We start from the raw sequence: 27,091 nt of genomic DNA on the forward strand, positions 1-27,091 counted from the left end.
GACTTTTCCGTATATATTAAGACTTTTGTTTCATAGAGGAGAATTCTTGGGTGGAGTTTCTTGCTCTTCATAGAGTGGCAGGGTAGCTGATCCCTGCCCCCAGCTGTCCCCTAAGGGAAACTACATCAAGACTTTCAATCTTTTTGTTAGTGCTCAATAGGTTTCAGGAGAAAGAATCTGTAAAACAAAGTGTGTTTTTGCAGTCCCCAGGGGCTTCACCCTCTCTTGTCAGAGCACATGCAGCTGACAGCAATTCATCAACTACCCTGGATTAACTCTTCTTACTAGTAACCCAGTACATCTTGTCCAAGTAAAGTCAGTGTCATGTCTTGTTTCTAACTGCAGGAGCCTATTTTCTCTAAAATCCGGACAATTTTGAGTTTGCCTTGCAAACCTCAGTGTTCCAATGTGATTAAAAATATACAAGTATGACCTTGTTTCTTTTGGATTTTTTAATTTTAAGTTCGGGAGCAATCGCCTTTCCAAGTCTATAAATTTGCAGTCAGAAAATGGAAAGCCTTTGTATTCTTTTGGAGCATTTTTCAGTATCCTTTTATGTTCCTAATCATCTTTTTATTTCTTTAGTGGTTGCCTTTGTGTGTGTGTGTGTGTTTGTGTGGTGTGTGTGTGTGTGTGTGTATGTGTATACATATACATACATATTTTTTTAAATTAGCAGTCTACCTTCTAATAAACTATAGATATGTTAAAATTTAGAACCTTATGGCATTATATTTTTATTTCCCCCTGTTTTTTGTACTGTTGCTTTTCAATATTTTGTAAGTATGTTATAAATCTCAAACACATTGCTGGTATTTTGGTTTTCAGCAGGTTATAGCTTATTAATTTTTAAATCAAAAGTATCCGTAATACATACCTTATTTTGTATTATTTTCCATATTGTTTTTTTTCTTTTTGTAAATACCAGTAACATTTGCTATAATATCTTTTAGCCCAAAGAACTTTAAACAAGTAGGTGGCAACTCATCTCCTCAATTTGGTGTCTTAAATGTATTTATTTCACCTTTAATTTTGAAAGATATTTTTGCTCGATGCAGGTTTTTAGTTTTATTTATTTATTTTTTTTTAGTACTTTTAATATGTACTTCCACCAAATTTGGACATACATTGTTTCTGGTGACAATGTGCAAATATTCTAATATTTTCCTCTTTATAAAATGAGGTGGATATTTTTGCCCTGCTTTTAGAAAGATATTCTCTTTATAATTTTTTTTTTCTTATTGCAGTGGGAATGGTTAGTAAAGTTACATAGGTTTCAGGTGTACAATTCTGTAATACATCATCTGTGCATCACCTTGTGTGTTCACCACACATAGTCCCAAAGTTCTCCTTCCATCACCATATATGTGACCCCATTTTCAACAACTTGATTGTAACACACAACAGTGGTTTCTATTGGAGATATATATATATATATATATATATATATATATATATATATATATATCATGGTGAAATTCGGTAAATCAATAACGCAATTAGACTTAACTAGTTTGCAGTTTAACTCACCACATAGCTTGCTATCTAGCTACCTGTTATTGATGGAGGAATATTTTCCTGTGAGTCCCCAAATGATGTAGATGATGTTGGATCTGCCAGCAGTTTCTGGATGTAGGCCAGGATCGTGTCTTGTGAGACCGAAGAATGGAAACGCGGACTCAGGAGAGGCAAAGAGTTTTAAAAAGAGGACAGTTTATTGAAAGCTAAGGGTAGAGCTCCCGAGCGGGAGGGGGTTGCGAATGCGGGTCGCCCTGTGACTGAGGCAAAAGCTCTTACCTTTATACTTCCCCTTGCCTGCTCAGGAAAGGGGAGTTGTTTGAAGAAGTATACTGTTTGAAGAAGGGAACTGGCGCCTTCTAATGGAATTCGTCTACCAGGTTTGTTCTGCTTGCCCATCCTAAAGGAATTAGCAAAGTACCCACTCTTATCTATTAGATCTGTTCTGTTTGTTAGCCAAAGGAATTTTATGATTAATCTCAGGCTTGTTACATTATGTCCTGGAGCAAAGGAAAGATTTCAAAACCTGGAGTTTTAGGATATGGCTGTCTTTGTTTATCCCACCAGGGACCTCCCTGTCTACCTAGGGACATGCTAACTATCCTGTATCATAATTAGACTTGGTTTGTTTGCAGTTTGATCCATCTTGATATTCATCTGTTTCCTCTTTGTTTCTCCCCTCACCGATTAACTTAAGAACTCTGTCTTGTTCCCTTTCTCAAGGCTACCCATACGTTCTTAATTAACAACATCCTAACCTGAAACGAGCCATTTCTTAACCCTCAGGTGCTCGGACACTGAAAGCCAATATACAACTTTCTTGCAGTATTTACTGGTTGTATAGAGCATATAAAATGTATTATATATGTTGGACTGAGGTTTGCAAAACAAGTTGTTTACTAGGAGGACAGGACTATGGCCGCACATGTTTGACACTGATATGAGTGAAGTGAAAAACATGTTTTTTGTGTGAAACTGAGCATAACAAAATTGAGTAATAAACACATTTACCAAAACAACTTCTGGTTCTTTACCTCTTATCACCTCAGAGATAAACAACTCTTGGCAAACAACTTCTGGTTATCACCTAAGAAGTAAACAAGTCCAAGGAAAAGAGGATAAAAGCAGAACTCCAGAGCAATATGCTGTGAGAAGTCTGACTGGGTACTCCGGCTAAGACCCTCTGCGACGTGCAAGCCAACCATGCTCCGGGACTCTCCAAAGCTGTTCTTTGCAAGACCAGCTTACCTCAGACCCCTCGAGGGCCCAATCTCGTCTCCCAGACCAGGGACCTTCACCACCTCAATTGACTCTGGGACTTGATTCATTATTAAATTCTATTCTATTCTGTATAACCTTCAGTGCTTACCAGAGCATTGGCCTCTGGAAGGATATTGGCTCCCAAATAAAGCTGTGTTACTCACTCTATCTGAATTTGTGTGCCGGGACTTTGTTCCCCACTTGCGTCAGGAGTACCATGCAGGACGTAGGGCCCTGTCCAGAGGTTAATGTCCCCTTGGCTTCCAGGAGAGACTGAAATGTTAGCGACTTCCCTTACAGGTGCTCGCAACATTGGTGACACATAAAGTCACAGGCCACAGTGGCCAAGTCTGAGTCCGGAGTCCGGAGATAACTTCGTCTTCAAACAGACCAGTCCCCAGGAAGCAATGTCAGCATTCAGACCTGCCTGCCTGACTTCCCCTTTCCTATATAAGAAAAAGCTAACCTGAAGTTAGCGGCAGCTGTCTATTCTAAGAGTCTGCCCCGGCACCCTCCCACCCCCACCGCCGCCAACGCCGCCAACGCCGCCGCCAGGGTTTCTCTCCTTACTACCTGGCTGCCACTGACTGTGGGTTTTCGTATTGTTTGGCTTGTATCTGGTAATTTTGAGTTGCTCACAGACTCCATTGGATGAGTTCCTGTCGCTGTCACTGCCACATGCCCAGTTCTCCATTTGGTCACTGAGACACCCTCCCCTGAAAGGGGCTGATCTTTCCTCACTTTGGTGAAATATAATCTCCATCCAAATCCATGCCCATCAAAATTACCTAGATTTAAGTTGGCCCTTGTAGTCACAGACCCAAATCCTTCAGCAGAAGCCTCAGTCTGATTTTTGTCATCTTGTATCTGGCGTGGTGAGCTCTCAGGGTCAGTATGAATGAAGGAAAAGGCAAGGAAAGTAGACAGCTTAGATTTATGGTTGATTGTGGTGATAGATATTTTTTGAAAGTCTGCCCTGAGGCAGGCACAGAGGTGGTACTGGTATACTGGTATGTTAGACAAATGAGGTCTCTGACCCTTTTTAGGATCTAAATATAGTTCAAATAAACTAAAACAACTTTAATATCATTTGTCAATAAAATTTTACTTTGTATGGATTAGTAAATGTAATTTGCCCTCTATAAAAATGTTCTTTTTGTGAATTAGACCATGTGGTGTAATTCTCAAAATCACCTGAAATGTATTGATAACGTATGCTTCAGTAGACTCTTAGTAGACTAAATGCACAATTGATTCTTAAAGCACATCTCTAGTTTATCTCTGGAAACAAATAGATAAGAGCGCTAGATTACAGAACATTAGAGGACTGCAGACTCTATGTGTCAAGGAACCCTGAATGCTTTTTAAAGAATACTCTATACTCCAGGAAGCATTGTGGCCATCATTTTTCTGCTCTGTGTCACTATCCTAGGACATTTATGCAATGAAGCCATCTGGTTTATTGTAAAATCCTTACTGCTCAGAGTAGCATTTGATGGTCTTCCACTGTTACCAGTTAAATGTCACAACTTTAGGATATTCAGTGTTCTGTAAAGCCAACAAAATTTCAATTTTAATAGTTAAGAGGTTTTATTTTCCCACTACAGGTCTAAAGTAATTTTTGAAAATCATGGTAAAAGTGTTTTATTTTGTCTTTTAATTAATTTAGCTTAAATACAGAGGGTACCTTCTAACAGGAAAAAACAAGAAGCAACCCAGTCTTGTTTTTGAGCAACAAGTACATTTTCCTGTCTCTTTCTTCGATTCTGAAAGCCAAATGCCTTTTCAAGATGTACATAATGCTAAAGCAAGAGACTAACAAGTTCATGAAGAAAAATGTGTGTTTTTATTTAAATATATTGTGTGTTTTTATATTTTCTTTCTATATTTCACAATCATCTCCTAGTGGCTTATGTATCTTTCCTTCTTCTAATGTTCTCCTGCAGCTTTTCTCTCAAACTGGCTGATATCTGTCTGTTGGGAGTCTACAGCTGAGCAAATGTCACATTACATATCTGTATCTCACGATATCATTCATCAAAATTGGTTTTCCATGACCAGACCTCTTTTTCTCATTTTGCTAAAGAGGGCAAGCTGCAGGTATTAATGGAATTGACAGTTTTCTTCCTCCCTGCCTTCCTCTCTCTTTCTCCCTTTTTTCCTTCTCTTCCTTCCTTCCTTCCTTCCTTCCTTCCTTCCTTCCTTCCTTCCTTCCTTCCTTTCTTTTCTTTTCTTTCTCTCTCTCTCCCTTCCTTCTCTCTCTCACTCCCTGCAACCCCGTTCTTCCTTTCTTATGTCATGACTAAGAACTGGATGGTATAACGCATTTATCACTTTTTATCTCTCCTTGTTTTTCTGGTGTGAAATTGTTTTCCAGGTAGTGATTAATTCAGGCAAAATGTCCTTCCTTGTTATGTAAATTGCAACATTTGTGAAGAAGATACTAATTTTGCTGCCTGTTTTCAGAGTTGTCATTAGAGTTTTGTCAAACATCAATTTTAATATGGTCTTCTGTAACTCGTGCAAGCCCATGCTCCATTATTCATTTTTATTTGATGTTTTTCTTGTGGGGATGATCAATGAATTTAACAGCTTCTCTGAGATTAAACGTGTGACACTGACGGTATAAAATATGCAGAAAAATGCAAGGTTGTGGGTCTAGTATAGACAAGCCTAGACAACATATAGTTCCCAAACAGTCCTCTATCTCAATTCTTCATTAAAAAACAAACAAACAAAAATTTTAAAAGGCAGAATGTCTTAAAATGCAGGACTAGGGCATGTCAGGGGCTCTGTGGTCATGTTTAATTCGAAAGATACTCCAGGTAACTAACTGTCCAATACCTAGTGAGGCAAGTATACTTTATCTGGCTGTCTCATATGACTAGATCTTACCTTATCATTCATCAAGATTAACATTTAGAGCAAGACTTAGGGGAGGGACTGGTAAAATATTTTAACAGCCTTTCCCACCCAAGTGAGAAATGATTGGTTGCTAATACAGATGGAGGATTCCACCTGGCTGAGAAAGATGACATCCAATTGGAGCTGAAGAAGAAATAGCAAAGGATGGTCTAGCACACAGTATGAATGGAAATTAGAGGTACAGGCAGTTTGGTACGAAGGAATTATCTCCGCAGGCTCAGGGCCCCAGGCACTAGCCTGGAATGTAGGATACAGTTCTCAGGAGGAGGTGGGCCTCAAGATCAAGAGAACTCAGGGCCATTAAGACATTTGATAAACAGCATATAGGGTACAAATACAGTCATGAAAATTAGGATCAGAATAGGGACTGGGGCTCAGAAATTGAGTGATAGTCATATTATCAAGTCCAGGCACAGGATCACGTGGTGGGCCCATCAATGCTGAACCCCACGTACCCCAGGTTTTCTTTTGCAACTGGCAGAGTATTAGATTTTGTGCTACACTCAAGACTGGTCCTGGAGACCAGGTGAGACAATACAGAACCTCATTTTGGGGACGAGTGGCTGCATGTGGAGGTTGGCTACACAATGGGGTCTGGCAGTTTGTATCACTGTTCATGAGAGCAGGGCCATCAGTCTCAGTCTCTGTGAGGCCCTTAAATTAGCACCATGCCATAGCATAGACTATATAGCCAGTATTTGCTAATTCACGTGCAGTGAGGGTGGACACTGGTGATGTTTAGGATGTTTCAAAGCAGGACCAGGAGTCGCTTCTGTCAAAACAATTTGTTAGCAAGGTGGCATTCAGGGAGTCAGCACCAGTGACTCTATAGCCAGAGCTTCTGCATATGACACTGGGGCAGAAGCTTTTTGTTTGGTACAATGTGGGCAAGCCTTTGTCCCCAAATACAGATTCAAGAAATGGGTCAGAAGCTGGTTTATGTTTAAGGCAGGAAGAGAAATTCCAGGCCTACCCAGTTGTATTTGGTCCAAAGGAAAATTGAGCTGTGAGATCTCATGGACTGGTTTAATAAACTTTTTAATATGATGTTGTTTATAGGTAGCATAATATATTGTCCAAGCTGGGCAAATTTTGAGAGTCAGAGGACCTGTGGGATTTTTGCCTGAGAACACAGATCTCAGCAGTCCCAGGCAGTCCCAGCAGTCCCTATGTATGTTGTGCTGACCTCACAATGCCAAAAGGGTATACAGAGCGTCCCTCCTCACCTGGGAGAGGGCAATAGCCAGTTTCCTTGTGGGCTCCTTCAAGTCTGTGTGTAGGAATCACACCCACTACTTGTGCAAATTCAGGAAGCCTAAAATAGACCTCAGACCTTCGGGTGTTGAGGACCAGAACTGAGATTATTTTACATTTTATTTTTAAGTTAGAAGACCTAATTTCTTGGTTCCAGTTCTGTTAGTAATTGGCCTTAGGCCATCCCCATTCTTTCCTAAGTATCACTTTGCTTGTCTGTCAAATGAAAATTGTAACCCCTTCCCTGTCTACCCAACTCAGTGTTTTTTTCTGAGTCAAATGAAACAAAATGTGTTAAAGTTTCCCATGAAATTAAGACTTGTCAAAGGTAAGAGCTCATTTGTGAGACATCACTTATTCTTAGTAGTAGAATCAGCTGAAAAGAGTGAAAGTAGTTCTTTTTTCCCCCTTTTCTGTGGCTGTGAACTCTGTGGACTTCACTGAGAAGAACCCGGCTCTTCAGGTTGAGACCATTTTTTTGTGAGAGGGCACTGAGGAAGAGAGGAGGGTCAAGGAAATAAGGAAGGTGCTCTCCCTGTGACTTGTGGCTATTGAAGGGACAATGCAGAGAAAGCACTGCAGGAGCCACAGACACACAGACAGATGCCCTGTTGGTGCCTGTATTTTGTACCCTAGCCTGGTAGCAAATAAACACATATCCCAGAAATATCCTTCTCCCTGTCATAGAGATGGTTGGGGGAGGCATCATTTCTCCCTTTTCAGGTTTTACAATGCAGCAGGGAGTATTATGAGGAATTCTGTGATCTGCACTAGGACCAGAGAACTTCAAAAGTGAACAATGTGCAGGAAAGTCAGAAAACTTCAAAGGCCAGAGAAAAAAAGGGCCAGAAAACAAGGTTCAATGATGAAAAAACGAGAGGCTAGAAATCCCTGCCTCCTTTAAAAACTAAAGGCAAATTTATATTAGAATGTCGTGTTAAACATTGTTGTACAAGATGCTGTTTCATTAAAGCATGGATTTTTTAAAAACAGTAATTATTTAGACTGAGACAAGTTGTAAAGTTTTCAGCCATTGCTGAGAGAAGAGGCCTATTGCATTTAAATATTCAATACACTCTTTTTAAGGTCATTAGTTACTTTTTTCCTTAATTGTAGAGTTTTAATTATCAGTGTATGTGTGCCCTACAAGATTATTTTTTTCTTCTCTCAATGTGGAAGATAAGTTGGAAGAATCTGTAAAAACTAAAGCTTGAAGGGATCAGAGCCTGAGAGGCAGTCACAGTAACACCAATAAAAATAAATCTCTTAAACTACAATGCTCATGGCCAGGATGAGGTTTTTATACTAAATTGTTCTGAAGCCATGGACATGAGGTTGCAGGAGGTATTTGTAACTTGATAGACTTTATGGCAAGTTGAAACAAACAAAAATAACTGGGGGATGAGGTGACAAAGGGTTGGACAGGGGATCATTGTAGTCAAAGTCTGGCCTTGAAGTTTTGGACTATATTAAGTGGTGACTGATAGACTAATAAACACTTACTGAGTTCTTATTACCTGGCAAGCTCTGTTAGGTGTTCTTTATATATATTAATTCACTGGATCTTCCCAACAGCCCCAGGTGGTATACCCATTATTTGCCCATTCTTAGCAGATGAGAAAACTGAATCATTCAAAGAGCAAGTAAAATTTCTAAGGGCAGAGAGCTAGTATATGGTACGACTGGAATTAGGAACCCAGAGACCATATTATTAATCCCTATAATAGACTGTCTTCCATGATGGAAACCTAAACAGAGAGAGAGAGAAAAGAAAGGAAAGGATGCATTAGATTTGTTACATTTAAATCTGTATTTAATTAAATTATACCATCTTTAGATATATTATTGTCAAAATTATTTATGGATACTTACACTAATAATATGTACTTTTAAAATAATAAATAAAATCCATTTACTTAATCTGTTCTTATATAAATTTAGTCTTTTAGTTTAGATTTTGAAGCAAGTGCTTGTTTCAGATTTTGTTCACTAATACTTTAGGATTTTCAAATCAATATTTATAAGTGATATTAGTCTACAATTTTATTTCTCTGCTATATTACCAGATTTACATCAACATTATACTTGCTTCATAAAAACAGGTTAAACATTTTTTTCATGCTCCTTGGTTTGCAACTATTTCTATCATGTTGGGACTATCTAATAATCTTTGACGATTTGGCACAATTCACCTGTGAAAGCATCAGACCTGGTACTATTTTTTTTTTTTAAATGGAGTAAGACCGGGAAACCTTCTGTATTTTATTAAAATTATAAACTTTCAGAGACGTCATCAAAATGGTGGCGTGAGGTGAGCCTCTGTAAATCTTCCCTGGAATTTATAACTAATCAAACAACTATAACTCCAAAAGGACTTCCGCACAGCAGACAGGCAAGACGAAGAGGCCCACTACTGAATTCACCTAAAGGTGGACAAATCACGTGAGCCGGAGAAGAGGGAAGGGAGAAGTGCGGAGACGTAGTCTCGCAGGCGCAGGACGCAGACCTAGCTCAGTGCTCCCAGCTTGCTGCATGCCGGAACTACCGCAGCTGTGGGAGAGGGAAGAACTCGGACTGCTAGGGCTCCGTTTATGGCACACAGCGTTGAGGGGACAGCATATAACACAGGTGAACCCAACGCTCGTGGCAGAGACCTGAGAGCAAAGACTGAGGGAAGAAGGCTGAAAACAGTGGTTTAAGCCCTCACTGCCGCAGAGAACAGCAGCCTTAGGCACTGAGACTAGCCGCCCTCTCCCTACCCTCCCAGAGCTCACCCCGCCACCACCTGCCTGGTGCTAGAAGTGGAACTGGAAAATGTAAACAGACCGATCACCAGTAACAGAATTGAATTAGTCATTCAAAACTTTGCCAAAAGCAAAAGTCCTGGACCAGATGGCTTCACTAGTGAATTCTACCAAACCTTCAAAGAGGATCTAATACCAATCCTGCTCAAACTCTTCCAAAATATTGACGAAGAGACAGTGCTCCCTTACTCATTTTATGAGGCCAACATTACCCTGATAGGAAAACCTAGTAAGGACAACACAAAAAAGAAAACTACAGACCAATATCTCTGATGAATACAGATGCAAAAATTCTAAACAAAATTTTAGCAAATCGAATACAACAATGCATTAAAAAGATTATTCATCACGACCAGGTGGGGTACATCCCCGGGACACAAGGATGGTTCAACATCCACAAATCCATCAATGTGATACATCACATAAAGAAAACGAATGACAAAAATCATACAATTATATCAATTGATGCAGAAAAAGCATTTGACAGGATACAACATCAATTTATGATTAAAACACTTAATAAAATAGGTATAGAAGGAAAATACCTTAGCATAATAAAGGCCATATATGACCAACCCTCAGCTAATCTCATAATTAACGGTGAAAAACTGAAGCCCTTTGCTCTATGTTCAGGAACACGACAGGGCTGTCCCTTATCACCTCGGCTTTTCAACATAATGTTTGAAGTCCTTGCCAGAGCAATCAGGCAAGAAAAAGAAATAAAAGGCATCCAAATTGGGAATGAAGAAGTTCAATTGTCACTTTTTGCAGGTGACATGATGCTATACATAGAAAACCCTAAAGGTTCCACCAAAAATCTATTTCAAGCAATCAACGAATACAGTAAAGTTGCCGGCTACAAAATCAATGTACAAAAGTCCATTGCATTCCTATATACTAACAATGAAATCTCAGAAAAAGGAATATAAAAAGCAATTCCTTTTGCAATTGCAACAAAAAGAATAAAATACCTAGGAATAAACTTAACCAAGGATGTGAAAGACCTATATGCTGAAAAGTATAAGACATTTTTGAAAGAAATTGAAGAAGACCAAAGAAATGGAAAGACATTCCGTGCTCATGGATTGGAAGAATCAACATAGTTAAAATGGCCATATTACCCAAAGCAATATAGAGATTTAATGCAATCCCCATCAAAATCCCAATGGTATTTTTTAAAGAAATAGAACAAAAAATCATCAGATTTGTTTGGAACCACAAAAGACCCCGAATAGCCAAAGCAATCTTAAGAAAAAAGAACAACTCCCTGACTTTAGCTTGTACTACAGGGCTACAATAATCAAAACAGCACGGTATTGGCAGAAAAACAGACACATAGACCAATGGAATAGAATTGAGAAACCCAGAAATAAAACCACATTAATATGGACAGATAATTTTTGACAAAGAAGCTAAAAACATACAATGGAGGAAAGACAGCCTCTTCAATAAATGGTGCTGGGAGAACTGGATAGCCATGTGCAAAAGAATGAAACTGGACTGCTATCTGTCACCATCTACCAAAATTAATTCAAAATGGATCAAAGACTTAAGCATAAGACCTGACACAATAACCTGCATAGAAGAAAACATAAGTACTAAACTTATGGACCTTGGGTTCAAAGAGCATTTTATTAAATTGACTCCAAAGGCAAGGGAAGTAAAAGCTAAAATAAATGAATGGGACTATGTGAAACTTAAAAGCTTTTGCACAGCAAAAGAAACCATCGACAAAATAAAGAGGCAACCAACTTAATGTGAGAAGATTTTTGCAAACAGTGGCTCTGATAAGGGGCTGATATCCAAAATATACAAGGAACTCATGAGAGTCAACAACAAAAAAACAAACAACCCAATTGAAAAATGAGCAGAGGACCTGAAGAGACATTTCTCCAAAGAGGACGTACAAATGGCAAATAGACATATGAAAAAATGCTAATCAACATCACTAATCATCAGAGAAATTCAATAAAAACCACAATGAGATATCACCTCACCCCAGTCAGAATGGCTATCATCAACAAGAGAAATAGTAACAAGTGTTGGAGAGGCTGTGGAGAAAAAGGAACCCTCATACATTGTTGGTGGGAATGCAGACTGGTGCAGCCACTATGGAAGGCAGTGTGGAGTTTCCTCAAAAAATTACAAATAGAATTACCATATGACCTAGCAATCCCTCTCCTGGGTATCTACCCAAAAAATCTGAAAACATCTACACATAAAGACACTTGTGCTCCAATGTTCATTGCAGCTTTGTTTACGGTGGCCGAGACATGGAAACAACCAAAATGTCCTTCGCTAAATGAATGGATAAAGAAGTTGTGGTATATATACACAAAGGAATACTATTCAGCGGTAAGAAAAGATGATATAGGAACATTTGTGACAACATGAATGGATCTTGAGAGTATAATGTTAAGCGAAATAAGTCAGACAGAAAAAGCAGAGAACCATATGATTTCACTGATATGTGCTGTATAAACCAAAAACAACAAAAGAACAAGACAAACAAATGAGGAACAAAAACTCATAGACACAGACAATAGTTTAGTGGTTATCAGAGGATATGGGGGGTGGGGGGTGGGAGATGAGAGTAAGGGGGATCAAATATATGGTGATGGAAGGAGAACTGACTGGATGGTGAACACACAATGGGATTTATAGGTGATGTAATACAGAATTGTACACCTGAAATCTATGTAATTTTACTAATAATTGTCACCGCAATAAATTTTTAAAAAATTGTAAAGTTTCTATCTTTACTGGGATGAATGTTGGAAACCTTTATTTTCCTAGGAAATTATTCATTTCACATAGTTTTCTTAGTCAGTTTTAAGATTTCCTCTGTTTCAATGATGAGTTCCCCCTAGTCATTTATTATTTATTTATTTATGTATTTATATCTGTGCTTTCACCTTGTCTCTTGATTAGTTGGTCAGTAGTTTATTTGTTAATTTATTATTTTTTTGTTTTCTTACATAATTAATTTCTGACTTTGTGTTCAGTATCCCTTCATTTAACTTATATATATGAATTACTCTTGTGTTATTTTTCTAGCTATTTAAGTTGGAAATGTAATTCATTTATATTCAATCTTTAAGTTAAAATGAATACTTTGAGAAAGTTCAAGAATGTGGAAGGAGATTAGAGTCTGAAATGGGATAGCTGGTATGAAATTCTTGGTGAAAGAAATAACTACAGGATTGTGTAGTACAGACATATTTAATGCACATTATTAATTAAATAATTAATTGTGTTAGTATGTTTATTTGTTAGTTAGTTCAGCTATGTTGTAACCTTCCTGAGTGTCCTGATCCTCAGTGAAATTCTCTACACATAACTGTCTTGTGCATTTGTTTTGGGCATGTGTATTCCATGTGGAGGGCAGTATGTCAGAAGTCAGAGAAAAGCAAAGAAATTTGAAAGACAGACAGACAGCAAGGAGAAAGCATTCTGTAGGAAGAAGAAACCAGAGGGGGAAGAAGAAATCCTGGGAGCATGAGTCTTGGGAATTCACCACAGTGTTGAAGGCTGAGCATTGGACATCGCACAATAATTGAGATAGAGGGTGGAGGGATTTTTATTTAATTATTATATGTATTTGGTGACCTCATGGAGACATCTAGGTTACTAGACACTGTCCTTCACAAAACTTTTTCTCTCTCCAAAATGGGAAGTGTTGTTTACATCCATGGCATTGAGATTAAGAGTCTATGGACAATCTAATCCTGGCTATCTTTCCCCTACCTCCACATTGTGGTAGAAGAGGTCTGAGCTGCCTCCCTCCAACTGCAGAGAGAGACTGTGAGACATTGTAAATTACTCGAGAAATTGGCATTTGTCAGTACTTCTGAGATCACGCACAACATTTTAACATAGCCTCTTTGGTGATTGTAAAGTTGAAAAGTACTGGTGTATTTTTCTTCTTCTGATTACTCACATCTCAGTTCACTTATTTGAAAACAAACAAACAAATACATAAATACTGCCTCTCTGAACCTCTATATAATATTCCCACTTACGTAAGCCCTGACTTATCTTTCTTAAAAATTGGTACTTATCTGTGCTGCTGGGTGATAAGTGGAAATAAAGAACTGGACTACCTGAGGTGCTAACTCTAGCTATCATAACAAGCATCACCTACTTTACTTTCTGCTGTCTACTTCTGGCACCAGTTTATAGGCATTAGACGCCTCCATTAGATGGGTCCAAAACCATTGTCAGAAGGGTAAGCAGATGAGTACTTGATTCCAGATCGCCTTGATGTTTCTTGCAATAAATCATTGCTTGGTATCTTTAATGGGCCTGAAACCAGGCAGATCATCTAAATTCTTAACTTTACCTCTAAGCCAAGCCATGGAATCTCTGCAAGTCTCTGAAAAAGGAGCACATGAACTATTGGCATTGCTCCACATCCATTTTCCCTAGACCATAATTCCCATAATTCCCAATTCATATTTTTATGCATTTTTCCCCTCCCAATGTTAAACTGAAACACATGCAGCCTATCTCTGGACATACATTTAAGGTTTTTTTCCTTGTTTATATGCCCTGGGAAGTGTATTTATCTTGAATTATATATGTTCTTAGTGATACGTGCCTAGTGCCTGGGTAATTCAGTTGGTGAACACCTTTTCTTTGGCAACAAATCCAGGCTGATCTCAAATTTGTTTTTCTTTTCACATGGGAAAATTTTAGTTGAATTTCAGGAATGAAGTCTGGCTGATAAGGCTGATAAGAATCCAGAGTTCCGAATCGTAGCTGTTGCTGAATTATTGGTTTGGAGTGTGATCCTGTTGTCTTTAAATGGACATTAGAACCTCAAGGGAACCAAGGCCTACTTCTACTGTGAGATCTCCCCATTGGCAGGACTTCCGTTGTTATTCTCATTCCAGGTGGCATTGCTCTCCCAGGAACTTGGGTACAGGGCAAAGTCATAAGTGATGGGGACACTGGAAAGGTGAGAACTGGTTGTCATTCTCCACTGTACCAGCTGTTCAAACAAATCCATACAGGACCTGAGAGCAGGTGAGCTAAGATTCTGCTAAGATGAGTCTATTCTGCCATACTGCCAGAAAATGCTGGACAAAAGCCTGCAATGCAAGCCAGCAGGAGGATAATAGAGGGATGTGGGATGGGAGCTGGAGCAGAATGTGGTTGGAGAGAACATTCTGATGGGCTGAGCAGATTGATTCTGATAGGGTTATGCTGCAGTCCATTACTCAACGTGCATTGCTGTGGAATTTCATATAAGGCTTCTCATTCAGCATTTTCCTCTGTTAGGAGAAAAGCAGTTACTCCTGAGCAGGAATATGTGAGGTTGTTCAGAGACAAAAAGCTCTAACTACAAAACTGTCCAGATTTTCACTGTTGAAATCGTACCCATACTTCAAGGTTAAGGTTGGGAAGCTGGTCATGATGACACATTGATTGCATCCTTCTTTGAATTCCTATATTATTTTTCTATAAGCCATTTATTTTGATTTAAATTGTAGTATGACTTGGATTATTTAGGTGCCTGGTTCATTAACTTAATTTCACTCTCTAGATCACTGGCTCCTTTGGGCAGGTAGCATATGCTATCCTTCTTATGCAGCCCTCCCCTTTATCCCACACACACCTCTTAGCAGAGTGATCATGATTAGGCAGAGTTTGATAAGTAAATATTTTTATATTAAGTTGGATGATTGTTTAACCAATGTGATCACTGAGTGAAAGGGGAAGACGGGACATCCTCCTGGGGAAAATCACTCAACTCACTGGAACACATCTCAGTGGAGGTGCTGTGGCCCCTACACTTGATATTTGGTAAAGACAGCACTGTTTTTTTTATTTTATTTATTTATTTATTTATTTATTTATTTATTTATTTATTTATTTATCTATTTTTTATCAAGAGGATCTGCTCTCTAGCATGACATGTATGTTTCAATATCTCTCCTACCTAATTGCTTGTTGAAAGCTCCTTGCCTAACCATTGGGAAAATATGGGTAAGCCCTCTCCCTAGGAGCTGAATGACTTACTCTTGCAGATTTCAGGATCCATAATAAAGCAAAACTGGTTTAGGCAGTATATTATTGGTGCAAGGGCAGACAATCTGCACAATGGAACAAAATGAAGAGTTAAGAATGAGATGTGTGAGTATATGATCACCTGATTTATGATAAAAGCATCACTCAATGTAGTGGGGAAAAATAATCTTTTTAATATATGTTGCTGAAACAATCAGACATCTATACAGAAACAGTGGACTTGCAAGTCAAAGACATCTCCATATTATCAGAAAAATATGATCCCTATCTCACCATAAACAATTATAAAAGCAAAATGCCAATTCTGGATGCACTGCAGACCTAAATATGAAATGTCAACCAATAAAACACTTAGAGACAAACATAGGAGAATATCTTTATGACCTGAAAACAGAGAAAGATTTCCCAAAGATTACACAAGATTTTTTAAAAGGAAACTAAGAAAAAAAAAAAGTTAATTTTAGTTAAACTACAATTAAAGACTTCTCTTTATATTAAAAATAATAAAAAAAATCATTAAGAGGATGAAAAGACAACTCAGATATGTAATACCCATATCTAAAAAATAGGTGATATCTAGAATATCAATAGTGGAAACACAGATGACTCTTAAAAATGGGCAAAAACTATGAGAAAGCTGTTCATCAGAGGATATTAAGAGTATGATACAAGAAAGTATTCATACTCATTAGTCATCAGAGGACTTAAAATTAAAGCCATAATAAAACACCACTACATCCCTACCAGAATGGCAAAAAAAAAAAAAAGCAAGCAAACAAAAATTTAAAAAACAAGAATAGTAAGGATTCACTGCTCAGTATAACTATAACTTCCTTTAGTATTTTTCATACTTTATCTCGCCATGAAAATTTTTGAGTAGTACTAGTAGTTGCTAAGATGTAATTTCCAAAATGTAAAGTCTCTCAAATACTACCATTTGACTTCTTCTTGGAGCTTTCCAGGTCAAACTCTCAAATAATTGTTACTCACCGTGTTATTATGCAAAATGTCTGGCTGCTTGCCGAACAAAAGCCAAAATTCTAGAGGCAACATTGGTGGGAAGAAAAATGGGTTTATTCAAAATAAATCTCCAGACATTCTGGGAGGATGGCAGACTCCAGTCGAAAGGCCATTACCGGCCTCCCTCCCCAGCATGGCCAAAAGATTTTATAGGCAGGTAAGGAGTGGCAGAACAAAGGAAAGGGGAAGTTCGTCAGGCAATTTCTGGAAAAGGCATTTCCCAGAGGCTAGTTTGTTTCAGAGATACGAGTGGCTCTTATACAGATGAAAAAACTTCTTTCAAGTCATTGAGCCAGGTATGCATACTGTCTGCAGTAAACAGAATCATCAAAACTGGTATGCACAGTAAATGTAGTAAACAGGCTCATTAAGATTTTGAAATTTTCATCATGGAAATATTCTTGTGGAAGCCTTAGCACTTCTCTATTTCAAAATTATGAAATCTCTTTGATGTTTTGTGCTTTATTTTGAAAGGACGTTTCGTCAAATATTAAAAATAGTGTTTTTATAGTTAGTATTGGTGTTTTGACTTAGCTGTGGTTATACTGTATGTGCATGCTTGTGTTCAGCCTCGCCTTCCCCTTGGTATTGTAGAACACTGTCTTAAAGCTAGCAAAAAAGCTTTGTTTCCCAAATATCCTGTTAGAACTACTTTTCAATTAAGATGACTCATGATAATCCTCTGATTTCTCATACAACATATTGCTAAGTAATCTTGTGTGTACGTGCATCACAGTTTGTGACTCATAATATTAATCGACAAAATTCTTTAAAAAAGAAAAAAAGGAATAGGAAGCAATCTTGTCTAGAACAGACTTGAGAGTCAAAAGATTGGAGCAGAAGGCCCTGAAGGGGGAGCTCAGTTCCTTTACTAAAGATTCTAGAAACACCCTGCACTTACAAGGAAGGGCCTTCTCAGGCTGCACTTCACCATCTTTGAGATTCAAAAAAGTGACCTGCATTCTAAAGACACTGCTCAGGTAAATCACCTCCCCAGGTCATCACAGGCCATACACCAGAACTTTGGTCATCTATTGTAGATACTCCACTTTCTGAGTACCAATTATTGAAAAGACTGTTTCGTCCTCCATTACATTGAATGATGTTTTTATCATAAATCAGGTGCCATGTACACCACTAAAATTAGTGTGCTGCTTAAAGTTGTATTGATTTATAATAGACCTTCAGGTCTGCAAGAGTAAGTTATTCATCTTTGTTCTTCAAAATTACTTTGATTTGGTCCTTTGCATTTCCATATGAATTTTTGAAATGGCTTGTCAATTTTACACACACACAGGAGCACAACTGCTGAGAATTCAATTGGGATTATATTAAACCTGTAGGTTAACATGGAATGATGGCCTTGGTTTTGTGCTACCCTATCTCATATCTCTTTAGAAAACACAAGTTAAAGCAAAGGAGCTGTTATATTTGTTTACAGGCCCATTACTACACCATAACCGTGAGCTTATTAAGATAAACAGATATAAGATCAATGTGGCTTTGGACCTGTTCATTCTGTCACATGACTGTCTGTCTAAGGCTCTGCTGGCTCCTTATTCTCATCCTCTGATTTCCTTCATTTGCCAAATCATTAGGGGGACTTAGTGTTTCAATGAAAACACTGAATTTAATTTAGCAAGGCCTCCAAAGTCATTTTAGAATCTGTATTGAAAATATTTAATTGTTCGGAGTGGGCACCCGGGAATGCAGGGCAGAGCGACTCTGGCTACCCCTGACAATGCGGTGCCACCCACGGGGTTGCAGCTCTGAAGCTGCTGCGGATGCTGGAGCCTCTAAAGGCCTTTGATGATGAAGCCAATGCTTTTTTGGACATGCTTGGACTGTGTGATTCTCGAGTCAGGGGATAGTTCATGTTGGATTCTTACCTTCCTATCTTTTTTCTTACTGTCATACGAGTATGTCTACTTTAAATATGACTGGGTAATAAATATATGAAGCACAGACCTGCTCTTTCCCTTGGTGGTATCCTCACCTTGTATAATCTCCGAGTCACACTTCACTCCATTATATGTTGGCAGAGGTTTTTGTCTCCAGTTAAGAAGGAGGTTACAATTTATAGGGTCAGCATGTTGCCAGCACAGGGAAAACAGATATCCAGGTAGCCAAGGAGTTATGGTGGTACTACATCTCCAAATTATAATAGAGTTCCTGGACACGATTTTCTTTGTTTTGCAGGGGGGGAAAAGATTGCTTTTCTTCATGTATGCCTTCATGCCTCTATGTTTAATATTTGGTGGTATGTTTTGAACTGGATACCTTGAGGGCAAAGTTTCTTTTACTCACCATGAACAGTTTTATCCACATCCTATGTACTCCTGCTATGAACTGTCTGTGTTTCCATCGAAACACAAGTATCTTTTGTGGAAGAAGTATCCCACACAGGCTTAGCTGGTGCAGTTTGTGCTCACCAGCATTACCCACACCTTTAGTGCTGTCATGAAACCATGTGGCTTCTCCTTCAGGTGTCTTATATTCCAATCTTCTTACACACTTACATTAATCATCCTGTTCTTAAATTTGTATTTCTAGACATCAAAAAAGTCAATGAAGAAAGATGGAAGAGTCACCAACAGAGAAAGAAGTTAAAAATGTTTTTTCCAAAGCCGGCTTCACTGCAACTAATGGAATAATAAGCAAGAACGTATACTAAACATCGAGTAAACAGCCAAAGCATATATAATAGCATAACAGATTTGCTTGTTTTAAAACATGGACTAAATTGAAAGTTACATATGTTTTAGCATAAACTAATTTATTTTGAGTTTATAAATCATTTGTACCCAGAATGCATTAATATCTTGCTATTAACTTAATCTGTTAACTGAATGCTTCTGTCAGCATTGAGGTGAGGTTGAACTCTGCAGACCTCAGAACTGGTGCAACTTCTCTCTCCTTCCCCCATGCCTCCCCACCCCAGGCTTAACCCCTCACCAGAAACTGTCTTTATAATGCCTTATACACATCAAAGCCAAAAAACATGGAACATTGTTTTTCACAGTAAGTCTTCAAATTAAAAGTCAACAGTTTTGTTCACATTAAAAAATGTATAACTGATTGTTTTTTTCAATCCATTTATAAGTAATTTATGATGAAAACAGAAGAAAAGCTCACCTCAAACATTAAGGAGGCAGATGGATTATAATTTTCTATAAGCAGGGCATCAGAAAGAAACTTAATAGCCCCATACTCTTCCTTACAAATGACCTTCTGCGCCTGCTTTTTGCTTTGTACAATTGTTACTTTCCCTCATCTCTCCCTTTCCTTTTACTCCCTTTTTAGACAGGCCACTGAGATTAGGTGAATCTGCAGTATCATTCATGTCATCCAAACAGGAGCTGGTGGAAATGGAGATGGAGGAGGACTAAGTAGTGACACATTTTTTATCTCTAAGGTCTTCACCCTCAGAAAACAGGAAGCAAAATGCTCCAGCCAGTCAGATTTGCCCTCCATTAGAACCCAACTTTGGAACTTCCTCGGTAAAAAATAATTTGCACAGTGACCTCCGAAGGGCATGCAGTGGGTGGCCCAGCTAGATCCAAATCTAGGCTATAACCATTGTTTTTTCAACATTTTATCTTTTACATTTTTCAAGTATTGGAAATTGAAAGACTTTTACAGTGAACCATCATATACTCAAACTCAGATTTTTATCACTGACATTTTACTATCTATGCCCTACCACATATCTATCTATCATCTATCTATCTATCTATCTATCTATCTATCTATCTATCTATCTATCTATCAATCATCTATCTATCTTCACGCGTTCCATTTATCAAGTCAGCCTGTTGTATTTCAAAACTAATTGCAGATGCTGAGGACTTGCCCTGCTGACAAGATAGAGTAACAGGGACTGGCCACCCCTCCTGACTAAAACATTAAAAAAATAAATGGAGAAACATCTGAAATAAAGATTTTTAAAGCACTGTACAGAAGGCAACACAGAATAATGACTTCTGAGAGATGTAAAACAAAGAGGTGAGCTCTGCAGTGGATCCAGCTTACCACCTTGAAAGTGCTTCCAGGCTGCAGTGCAAAGTGACCGAACCCAGGCCGAGACTGACTGTCTCCCTGAGTTACAGAGATGACATTGAGAGTCTGGGGAGAAAACACAGAGTACACAGAACTGAGTGCTGTAGAGGAAAGAAATATACAGATATAAAACATCCAGAGATGCACAGAGGGTCCTCCTCAAAAACTCAGGTGAATGCTACTCAGTACATGCCTGTGAGTAAACTATTCAAGACCACAGAAAGAACAATCCACCCAAAATCAGAGATAACAGTGCTTATAACTCACACAGAGCCAGCAGTATTAACCAGTCCTACCAGTCAGACTAGAAAACCTCATGGTTCCCAGAGCACTGGGAATACAAAAAAGTTTTTTTTCGTGTGTGTGTGAGTTTTTGGATTTTTTAAATTAAAATGTATTGGGGTGACAATGGTTAGTAAAATTACATGTGGTCCGATGTTCATTGAAGATTTATTTACTGTGGCCAACACACGGAAACAACCAAAGTGTCCTTTGATAGATGACTGGATAAAGAAGATGTGGTATATGCACACAATGGGATACTACTCTGCCATAAGAAAAGATGAAATAGTGCCATTTGCAACAACATGGATGGATCTTGAGATTGTTATGCTAGGTGATATAACTCAGACAGAAAAAGTCGAGAACCATATGACTTCACTGATATGTGGGATGTAAAACACAGAAGAGTCTTGCCTCAGTAATTGAGAATACTCAAACCTAGATTCAGCAACTGTCTCACCCCACCCAACAATATTAAAAGGAAAGTCCGAAAGGAACAAAATGTTTTCAAGGTAACTTAATTGTGATCCAGAACACAATCCAATGCAATCCAATAAAAAGCTCAAGAATGTTTATTATAATACAAAGTTATCTAACACTTTAAAATAGGAAAAAGTCCACAATGACTGCATACAATCCAATAAAAAAAATTACCATGAATAAAGAAAAAGCATAACAATGGGGGGGATATCATAATAGGAAGAATATCAATAAAGGAAGACTAACCTGGAAGACAAACCTGTTAAAGGCATAATAGGGGGAACCCATAATAGGGGAAATATCAATAAATGAAGACTAACATGGAAGACAAACCTGTTAAAATTAGCAGAGAACACAGTTACTATAAATGTTGAAAATGTTAAATACACACTTGGATGATATTAAAAAGCCACATCAAACTTTTAGTGTACAAAAAAATAATGTGAGATTAAAAATACACTGAATGGAATCGACAATAAATTAAATAATGCAAAGAAAGATTACTTTGGGAAACTCTTTATCTGTCCTTTGATTCTAAATGATAGCCTGCCTGGGTAGAGTAATCTTGGTTGTAGGTCCTTACTTTACATCACTTTGACTATTTCCTGCCACTCCCTTTTGACCTGCAAATTTTCTGTTGAGAAACAGGTGACAGTTCTAGGGGAGCTCTCTTGTATGTAACTAACTGCTTTTCTCTTGCTGCTTTTAAAATACTTCCTTTGTCTTTAACCTTTGGCATTTGAATTATGATGTGTTTTGGTGTGGGCCTGTTTGGGTTCATCTTGTTTAGGACTCTCTGTGCTTCCTGGCCTTGTATGTCTATTTCCTTCACCAGGTTAGGGAAATTTTCTGTCATTATTTCTTCAAATAGGTTCTCAATCCCTTGCTCTCTCTCTTCTCCTTCTGGAACCCCTATGATGCCAATGTTGGTATGCCAGCTATTGTTTCCGAGTCCCATTAAACTGTGCACATTTTTTTGGATTATTTTTTCTTTTTGTTGTTCTGATTATGTGTTTTATACTACCTTATCTTCTAAATTGCTGGTTCTATCCTCTGCTTCATCAACTCTACTGTTGAGTCCCTACAGTGTATTCTTCATTTGAGTTATTGTATTCTTTGTTTCTGACTGGTTCATTTCTATATTTTCTATTTCCATTTTTATGTTTCCTATCTCTTTGTTGAAGTTCACCCTGAGATCATTAAGCATCCCTATAACCACGGTTTTGAATTCTGTATCTGGTAGATTGCTTGTCTCCATTTTGTTTAGTTCTTTTTTTCTGGAGCTTTGTTCTGTTTTCTTATTTGGGAAATATTTCTTTTTCTCCCCATTTTGGCTGCCTCGCTGAGTTTGTTTCTATATATTAGGTATAGGTATGGCTGCTACGCCTCCTGGTCTTAGTAGACTGGCACAATGTAGTAGGTGTCCTGTGGGGCCTAGTGGTGCAATCTCCCTGGTCACCAGAGCCAGGTGATCCAGGTGAGTCCTCTGTGTGTGTCCTCCTGTTGTAGTTGAAGCTTGGTTGCTGTTTGCACATGAGTGGTAGGGATTGACCTTTGGGCTCATTAGCTGTGAGGACTGACCATTACCATAGTGAAGGAGCTGTTGTGCAGAGGCTGACCTTATGGAGCAGAATTTGCTTTAGCAGGGCTCTGGCGCCTGCCCAGTCTGCCCTTTGGGTGTGTTATCCTTGGAGGTGGCCAGGTGATACTCCAGCTTGGTTTGAAGCTGGCCACAGGGTGTGCCAGCCCCAGAGCTACCTGGGAAGGGACCCACTGCAGGCCAAGTTCAGCTACAGCCTGTGCCCTGCCTAGGGCCACCTGGAATGAGTCAAAAAGCAATCTGCAGATGGCCACCACCTGTGCTGTGCTTGGTGGTGCCTTGAGAGACCAAGCCACAAACCAAGGCTGGCTGCCACTAATGCTGTGCTTAGGGCTGCTCAGCCGGGGGTATGTGGCATGCTGAAGCCACAAGCTACTTGTGAGGGTATTGTGAACCTTTCAGAGAGAAGTCTGCAACATGAGCCAAGGCAGGCATATGAAAAAGCCACTGACAGCAGTTAGGATGTGCCTGAAAGTTGGGTGGGGTATGGTCTCAGGGAATCACTAGGATGGAGCAGATGAAAAGTGACAGCCACTTTGATGGAGACTCAGATATGGCTTCTGCCTGCATCTGCACACCAGGAAGAGGGAGAGCTCAACAAAGAAACAATGGCTTCTGCCACTTCCTCTGTCTGAAAGAAAGATGCCCCTCTAGCCCTCACTCTGAAGACAGACAGCTCAGCACCTCCCTGAATGTCCTTATCACCTTTCAAGCTGCTATCCCAGGACTGGGGCTCAGAGTGCCTGAGTCCATTAGCAATTAACTCCTTGTACAGGCCCTTTAAGAGGAGCACCTGTGACTGCAGCTGACTTCTGTCTCACTGAGCCACAGACTCTGTTGGTTTTCATAACCAGAATTTAGAGGACTTCTCTCCTCGACACTGGAACACTGGGCTGGGAAGCCTGGTGTAATGCTGGGACTCCTCGCCCCTCCAGGGCAGACCTCTTCAGCTAAGATATACCTTCTGATTTTTAATGGGCACACTCGGGTGTGGGACCAGCTCATTCCATGTCTCTGCCCCTTCTACCAGTCCATTATGCCTGTTTTATTTCTAAATCTTTACATTGATTGATTTTTTCATCTGGTTATGGATTACATTTTCCTAATTTAGTCTATTTAATAATTGTTTTGTTAGCTCCAGGTGTGCAAAACAATGTAATGGTTAGACATTTACACCCCTCACAAAGTGATAACCCCCCACCCCCAATCTATTACCCCTCTGACATTGTATATAGCTGTTACAATTCCAGCAACTCTATTCCCTGTGCTGTACTCCACATCATATGAATATATATATATATAATTATAGTTGACATTCAATATTATTCAGCTTCAGGTGTACAGCGCAGTGGTCACGCATCTACACCATCAATAAAGTGGTCTCCCTAATAAAAGAAGTACCCATCTGACACCCTACAAAATCATTTTAACGTTATTGTTTATGTTCCCTGTACTGTTTTTCATATCCCTGTGGCAATATTGTGACTACCAATTTGTGCTTTCTAATCCCCTCATTTTCTCCCCCCTCCCCACCCCCTCCCAACTAGCAACCATCAGTTTTTCCTCCGTATCTTTGAGACTACTTCTGTTTAGTTTTCTCATTTATTCAGTTCTTTAGATTCCACGTAAAAATGAGATAATATGGTACTTGTCTTTCTCCAACTGACTTATTTCTCTTAGCAACATGTTCTCTAGGTCTATCCATATAGTTGCAAATGATAAGATTTCATTCTTCTTTGTGGCCAAGTAATACTCCATTGTTTAAATGTACCATAGTTTCTTAATCCAGTCATCTACCATTGGGCATTTTGGTTGTTTCCATGTCTTGGCTATTGTGAAGAGCACTGCAAGAAACATAGAGGTGCATATAGTTTTTTTAATTAGCATTTTAGATTTCTCTGGATAGATACCTAAGTGTGGAACTGCTGGGTAAAAAGGTACTGTAGTTCCATTTCCAGTTTTTTGAGATAAATCCATACTGATTTCCGTAATGGCTGCACCAACCTGTAATCCCACCAACAGTGCACAATGGTTCCCTTTTCTCCACATCCTTGCCAGCACTTGCTGTTTGTTGATTTATTGATGATAGCCATTCTGACTGGAGTGAGGTGGTATCTCATTGTGGTTTTTCTTTGCATTTCTCTAATGAGTAGTGAGGTTGAGCATTTTTTCATATGTCTATAAGCCATCTCTATGCCCTCTTCAGAGAAATGTCTCTTCATGTCCTCAGCCCATTTTTAAATTGGGTTGTTTGTTTTTTGGTGTTGAGTTGAATGAGTGTTTCATAAATTTTGGATATTAACCCCCTATCAGATATATCATTGGCAAATATGTTCTCCCATTCAGTAGGACTCCTTTTTGTTTTATTGATGGTTTCCTTTGCTGTGAAAAAAACTTTTTAATTTGATGCAATCCCACATGTTTATTTTTCTCTTACTTTCCTTGCCTGAGGGGATATATCAGTAAAAATATTACTCAGGGTAATGTCTGCAAATTTACTGCCTATATTTTCTTCTAGGAATTCTATGATTTCAGATCTTACATTTAAGTCTTTAATCCATTTTGAATTTATTCTCGTATATGGTATAAGGAGGTGGTCCAGCTTCATTTTTTTGCATGTGTCAGTCCAGTTTTCCCAGCACCATTTATTGAATAGACTGTCTTGCTTCCATTGTCATAGATTAAATGACCACATAGGAATGAATTTATTTCTGGGTTCTTAATTCTGTTCCATTGATCTATGTGTCTGTTTTTATGCCAGTACCATGCTGTTTTGATTACTACAGACTTATAGCATGATTTGATGTCAGGTAATGTGGTACCTCTCACTTTGTTCTTATTTCTCAAGATTGCCATGGCTATTCAGGGTCGTTTATGGATCCGTATAAATTTTAGGATTATATATTCTATTTCTGTGAAAAATGTCCGTGGTAGTTTGATAGGAATTGCATTGAATCTATATGTTGCCTTAGGTAGTATGGATATTTTAACTATACTAATTCTTCCTATCCATGAACATGGTATGTGTTTTCATTTATTTGTATCTTCTTTAATTTCTCTCTTCAGTGTCTTATAATTTTCTGAGTATAGGTCTTTTACTTCTTTGGTTAAATTTATCCCTAAGTATTTTATTGTTTTTGAAGCAATTATAAATGGGATTGTTTTCTTAGTTTCTCCTTCTGATAGTTTATTATTGGTATATACAAATGCAACTGATTTCTGAATATTAATTGTGTATCCTGCTACTTTACTAAATTCATTTATTAGTTCTAATAGTCTTTTTGGTAGAGTCTTTTGGGTTCTCTATGTATAGTATCATGTCAAGTGCATACAATGACAGTTTTACATCCTCCTTTCCAATTTGGATGTCTTTTGTTTCTTTTTCTTGTCTAATTGCTGTGGCTAGAACTTCCAGCACCATGTTGAATAGAAGTGGAGAAAGTGGGCAACCTTGCCTTGTTCCTGATCTTAAGGGGAAAGGTTTTAGCTTTTCCCAATGAGTACGATGTTAGCTCTGGGTTTATTATATATGGCCTTTATTATGTTGAGATATGATCTCTCTACTCCCACTTTGCTCAGTTTTTTTTTAATCATAAATGGCTGCTGGATTTTGTCAAATGCTTTTTCTGCATCTATTGATATGACCATATGATTTTTATTTTTCATCTTGTTAGTGTGATATATCACGTTAATTGATTTGCGGATATTGAACCAATCTTGCATACCAGGAATGAATCCCACTTGATCATGGTGATGATGTATTAATGTATTGCTGAATCCAGTTTGCTGATATTCTGTTGAGGATTTTCACATCTATCCTCATTAGGGATACTGGTCTGTAGTTTTATTTTTTTGT

The 27,091-nt window shown here is 38.4% G+C and overlaps 1 pseudogene; it reads left to right on the forward strand.

Annotated features, from left to right (window-relative positions):
- LOC117017359 (elongation of very long chain fatty acids protein 2-like) overlaps positions 1–19,367 on the forward strand; it is a 48,872-nt pseudogene extending 29,505 nt beyond the window's left edge.
- The last annotated feature ends 7,724 nt before the right edge of the window (positions 19,368–27,091 follow it).

Source organism: Rhinolophus ferrumequinum, chromosome 25, assembly GCF_004115265.2.
Source record: "Rhinolophus ferrumequinum isolate MPI-CBG mRhiFer1 chromosome 25, mRhiFer1_v1.p, whole genome shotgun sequence".
Lineage (NCBI taxonomy): Eukaryota > Metazoa > Chordata > Mammalia > Chiroptera > Rhinolophidae > Rhinolophus > Rhinolophus ferrumequinum.